Source organism: Fundulus heteroclitus, chromosome 18, assembly GCF_011125445.2.
Source record: "Fundulus heteroclitus isolate FHET01 chromosome 18, MU-UCD_Fhet_4.1, whole genome shotgun sequence".
In the NCBI taxonomy this organism is placed as follows: Eukaryota; Metazoa; Chordata; class Actinopteri; order Cyprinodontiformes; family Fundulidae; genus Fundulus; species Fundulus heteroclitus.
Genome location: NC_046378.1, coordinates 16,416,132 through 16,422,015, shown reverse-complemented (window position 1 = coordinate 16,422,015; position 5,884 = coordinate 16,416,132). Strand labels below are relative to the sequence as shown.

Here is a 5,884-nt window from a genome sequence, read left to right as displayed (position 1 = left end):
CCGAATGCAAACTATTTTATTTGTTTATGGAACAAAAATACATATTTTTGCTGCTGTCCAAACACTAGGCAAAGGACCATTGCCAAATATGCACTGCTTACAACTTTTTTTGTAGTTTTAACCAAACAATGTAAGATTGACCATATCTAATGTAGAATGTTTTTTCAGCTTTTGAACAGTAATAGTATTGTAAACTTGTTTTTTATGTCTTTCCAAGTTTGGCTTCTCAGTGCAGGCTCAACTTTAAGTGCTTCAAGACATGGTTCTTTACCAGGAACTCTCTAAGGTTACATATTGGCAAAGCTGTTGCCATACTGCTGCCTTTTCGGCCTTACTCCAAAGCCGTCGATGAGATGTAGGTTCAATAGCTGGTCTATTCACATCCTGATCTTTGCCTGCAACACAAATAAAGAATATACTTCAAACCATTTTAGCATTTTTTGCATTGTAGGTAATATTTACATTACATCAATGTATTAACAAAGGTTTGTCATCTAAATTCTTAACCATTATACCAAACCTCAATCTCGACACAATGATTTTATCAGTTTAAACATTAAGGTAGCAATAGATTAATTTACAGCCAAAATGACCATTTTACCATACATTGGTGTGAAAACGTGATTGCATTCTACCTGATCTCTTATTTGTTTGCATGTTTGTCATACATTACATTACATTATTAGTTAAATTACATTTCAGAGTACCTAACATGGCAAGTCAATACAACCAATCAACGACAATAGTCAAACTGACCAATAATATCTCACACAAACTCCTTCCACACAACAAGAACCTCCCACTTGGGCATACCAGAGACCCCAACTCTCTAGAAAAGGTTCATATGCAAGTTTAATTGCATATGAACCGCAGCAGTCTGCCGAGCTGAGTGGGGCCATGTACTGCTGGAACCATGAATGGAAAATGGGTAATAGGTTGTTCTAAACTTGGGCTTCTGGGGGCAAAATGCCCAGTTCTTCTCACTCTGCTGTCTTTAAGCACATAACAAAATTTTTAGTGCATAGAGAGACAAAAACTGGGCCCTTGAGCATCATTATATTTTTATGTCCAACTGCTTGTGATATATCAAATTCATGAAATTTCTATTATAAGTTTTTTTAAAGGACCAGTCCAGTCAACAAGGGAAAAATCAGTGGATCATTAACTATACCTTAAACTAATACGCCCGTGGTGATTAAATGAATTTAGCGTTAATCAATAAGAAAATAAAAGCATAAATTGTTGTCTTGATCACTGTGTAGGGGGGGCGGCCATTATTGCCCATATTTGGGGAAAAATGTCCACCTGACATCACATCCTGTGATGTCTCTGTGCGGTGAGGCACTGCGCTTTACAAGCTAATTCAATAGTAACTGTTGTACTAGGGCTGAACGATATAGAAAAAAAAGTTTAGCGATAAAAAATGCATATTGATCGATATCGATAATTATTGAAAATATTTAATATATTTTATGTGCAGCTCTGCCTGGATATTTTATGATATTCCTAAATGATTTCATTTTAATAAAGAACACAGACACAGAATTTCAATTAAATCTTTTTTAACCAACTTTAACCATAACAGATATTTTTTAAGAAAAATAACTTAAGAGACCTGAGTTATGTTATTAAATACTGACAAAGAATAAACTAAAGTGACCAGTAAAATTACCAAAATAAATACACCAATACCATTTTATCACAAAGAAGGGAGCTCAGTTTAGCTGCTATACCTGCTTTGTTTTGGAAGAAGCTCCGTAAGATTTCTCCAAAGATGACGCGGAGCGGGGCTAAAACAGCTTGCGCTGCTGCGGGTGTGAGCAGCTTACGTAATGAAACAAGTTGGCTGCGTTACCAGACATTGTTTTTACCGGTTCCTTGCAAGTTTTACAAATCACTGTGGATTATTTCTGTCAGACTGGTGAACTAGTAAAACCCCGTTTTGGGACAATTTCCTCTGCCGCTACTTTGAAAAAAAAGCATTTGATATTTTGCCACTGGACTGTCAGTATATCAGAAGGAACATATCTCTGAAGTCTCACTGATATCACAAAAAAAAAATTAGAACACCAGCTAAAGGCTGATGACTCCAATTCAGTTCTCATATGTCTGGACATTTCGGTTTCATACTTTAATATTACAAAAAGGGAAATCAAATTTAAAAAATGCATTAAGGATTATCAAAACAAAGAATCCAATAGTTTAAATAAAAAAGCTTACCAGTTTTTCCTGCCTGCTTAGACTGCTTTGATGGTTCTCCTTGGTTCTCACTTGGAGATCTTAGGGTCACTGCATCAAGTTCTAGAACAAAAGAACATGCCTGTCACCTTAACACCCCTATGTTTAAAAGACATTAAAGAAATAAACCTGTGTAGCAAAAGTGTTCTGTAGGAATTTACAAAACTTTGAAATTGTGTGAAATGAGAGAGGAGCATTAGTTAGAACTTGTATATGTCCATAATATAAAAGTTCTAACTAATGCTCCTTTCTCATTTCACACGTCCCACTTTTAAAGACCTGTTGCAACAGTGTCCAGAGATTAAAGCAATGATCAATGTCTGAAAAGTGCATCATGTTTCATTTCAGGTAGAGAAATTTGGTGATCGCAAAAACTACTACTTTGAAAAAAAGAAAAAAAAAATCACAAATCACAGTTCACGTTAGGTTTTACTGAGGACACCAGAGTAAAACATACAATTACACAGAACACTCTCAAGAGCCCCTGCTGCTTTTTTCTTGGGGGGGTGGGGGGGGGGTTGTTTTGTACCTGGGGCACAGAGCTTGTTTACTGAGGCATCTACCACCCAAATAAGTATCTGGCAACACCAATGACCAAATTGAGTCACAAAGAATTCATTGGATGGTACTTTACAGCCCTGGAAAGAAAGTGTATGTTGCCTACAGTTAAGCACAGTTGTGGTAGTGTCATGTTTTGGGCTGTATGGGTGCTGCTGGCTGTAGAGAACCAAAGTTATTTGAGGGAACATGCACTGTGACATTTCTGAAGTAGAGGATGATTTCCTCACTGTGGAAACTGAACTGCAGAGCAGTATTCAAACATAACTACGCTTTAGACACTCACAAGATGACCACTGCCTTGCTAGAAGAGACTGAGGGTAACGGGATGTCATCACAGAAGAGTGAAAAAGGATTCCAGTGGAAACATGTGAAGCTCTAATGAAATCCATGCAAAGGCATTGGTAGAAAAATAATAGTCACACTAAATATTGACACTTTGGGAACAGTTTGGACATTTTCACTTAAGGGTGTGCTCAGAGATGGTTGCCAGCATTTTAGACAATAATGGCTGTGTTCAGAGGTATCATAAGAGGTAGGTGAGAGTATGTTAAAAATGCAAAATGTTGCAAGCTGTGACAAACAGCACAGAGAAAAGAGTTAAGCAAGAATAAAATTTTGTTTGGCAGCACTAATGTAAAGTTCTATGTTCTATAGTTCATATACTCTTTAGTGCGGTTTACCATAAGGAGGCCATCTTTGGTCCCTTGTTATTTTTAATATATGTTAAAGACCTCCCTAATGTTTCAGATAAACTTTCTAAAATCTTATTTGCAGACGATACAAGTGTGTATTACTCCCATAAAAATCCTGAAATTTTAATAAAGGTAGTTAATGAAGAACTTGACAAGTTATCCTATTGGTTCAAGTCCAACAAATTGTCACTTAACATAAAAAAACAAGTTATATATTTTTTGGTTATAAGTTTGATACGTTTAAACCTCCAATTGAAAATTCAAATTGATAATATTTCTATTAATGTTAGATCTGCTCGTTTCCTTGGTGTTATTCTAGATGATTCTTTATCCTGGAAACCCCACATTAGTGCCATAAGTACAAAACTAGCCAAAGTGGTTGGTATACTAGGAAAAATCTGTCACCTGATTAACAAAAAAGTTGCAATTATGTTATATTATTCAATGTTATATCCATATATCAATTATTGTAATGTTGGTTGGGCTAGTACCCACCCAACTAAACTGGAATCTGTTTTTCGACTTCAGAAGCGAGCTTTAAGGCTAATATTTTGTGTAAATCGTAGACACCCCTCACAACCACTGTTTGCTCAGGCAAGTATTCTTAGTGTTTATCAAGTGAATCAACTTCAAATAGCTTTATTCGTTTATAGGTCTATAAAAAAGTTACTTCCTCAGCACTTTTGTAATATTTTTACTTTTAATAATGAATTTCACCAGTATCCAACTCGTAGTAGTTGTCTTATCAGGCCTCCTTACTCTTGTACAACTCAAACACAGTTATTATACAGAGGATCAATGATATGGAACAGTCTTCCCACATCACTGACAGATCTTTCTAAAGAAGAATTTAAACGGAGAGGAAAGTTGCTGCTACTTAGTTGTCTGAATTTTCCATATAGATTTGTGGTGTAAATTAAATGTTTAACTGTTTTATATATTGAAATGTTGTTGTTGTTTTTTTCTCTTTTTCTTCTTGAAATATATTTGTTATTCTGGAGACTGCCACTCATTAAGCCCCTTGAGGGTTTTTTGGCAGTTGTCCATCACATTTTCTTCTCTTTTAGTGAAACAGGATTCTGTTTTTTATATTTTGTTGTGAAAATAAATTAAAAAAATAATAATAACAATATAGAAAAAGTAAACATACCCTTTCCTTCCCTCATCCTTCCTTTGTTTTGCTGATCATTATCTGCAGAGAAAACCATTGCATAAATATAAAAACAGAAATAAACTCTTTCATATAAATATCATATTTATATCATATCATATATTTTTAATATAAATAAAACACATTTTTGCAGCAGCTTTCAAAAGCCAAAATGTACAAAGTCTATGGTTGAGTAAATGTTGATTATGTTTAACAAAACATGCAAAGCACTTAAGGTTATTCACAGCAGGTATTAAAAATACATTTACACCCTTAAAACCAATATAGTATATACATGTTTGTAGCACTTCAAGCTGCCAAAGCTGTAAATGAAGCCTCAACTCCCGGTGCACTCAGCACAGTTAGCATCTGATTAGCCTAACTCAGAAAGCAAGTGGAGCTCTACACAAACTCAACATAGCACACCACTACAGTATTTTAAGCTTTTCTACTGCATTGTTTTTATTGCAGAGTAGTAATTAGAACAACAGACACTGCAGGGCTGTGGGTGTAAAAATCACATCATATGAACTGCTTTACAAAGCAACCCTCCCTGTCTTATTAGCAGAAAGCAACAACAGGTTTGATATGTAAATAAAAAAAATCCTACCTTCTATGATGTTTCCCAAGATTTCGGAAAATGCTGTTATCTCCGATTACAAGACTTGTTTCTTGACCTGGCTCCTGTTTCTGCGTGCTCCTGCTGCAAGTGACTTTTGATACATTTCTTGAGATGCGTTTAAGACCTGTACGAATGTTTAGTTCTATTGGCAAATGTGCTTGTTGGAAGAAAATTTATTTAAAAAAAAACAACAACTAGTTTTACTAACATATTATCTTGTTGAACTAGAATTTTAGACATGTTTTTTACATGATGCAGAATCATTTGAAGACATTGCATAGATCCATTTTGTATTAGTTTAAAAGATTCCCATTTCCCATGAATTCAACTAGGCTTGTTGAAAAGTCAGCAGTGCAGGTGTTCAACTGAAGGCTCCCCTCCCCCTCCCTTACACTTTTCTGTGGTCTGCTAAAATCTAAATCGAAATGGAAGACATTATAAGTCACAGTAACTTGATTTTAAAGATGTAATAACTACACATAGTTTATTTCTTTGGGTATGTAACTTTTAGGAGTGACTTGTTAAATAATATTGTGTGTAAACATTGATATAAATGCATGCACATCATATTACATGTGTAAGATTACTTAATTGAAATAAACTACAGATGCAAAAAATTGG

The 5,884-nt window shown here is 34.9% G+C and overlaps 1 long non-coding RNA gene across 1 annotated transcript; it reads right to left on the bottom strand.

Annotated features, from left to right (window-relative positions):
* Positions 1–5,379, bottom strand: LOC118566797. The gene is made up of 4 exons (XR_004933293.1): positions 5,252–5,379; positions 4,642–4,683; positions 2,221–2,301; positions 1–395 (listed from the first exon to the last, which is right to left on the bottom strand). It is a non-coding gene; the product is annotated as an uncharacterized LOC118566797 (long non-coding RNA).
* Positions 5,380–5,884: the final 505 nt, after the last annotated feature.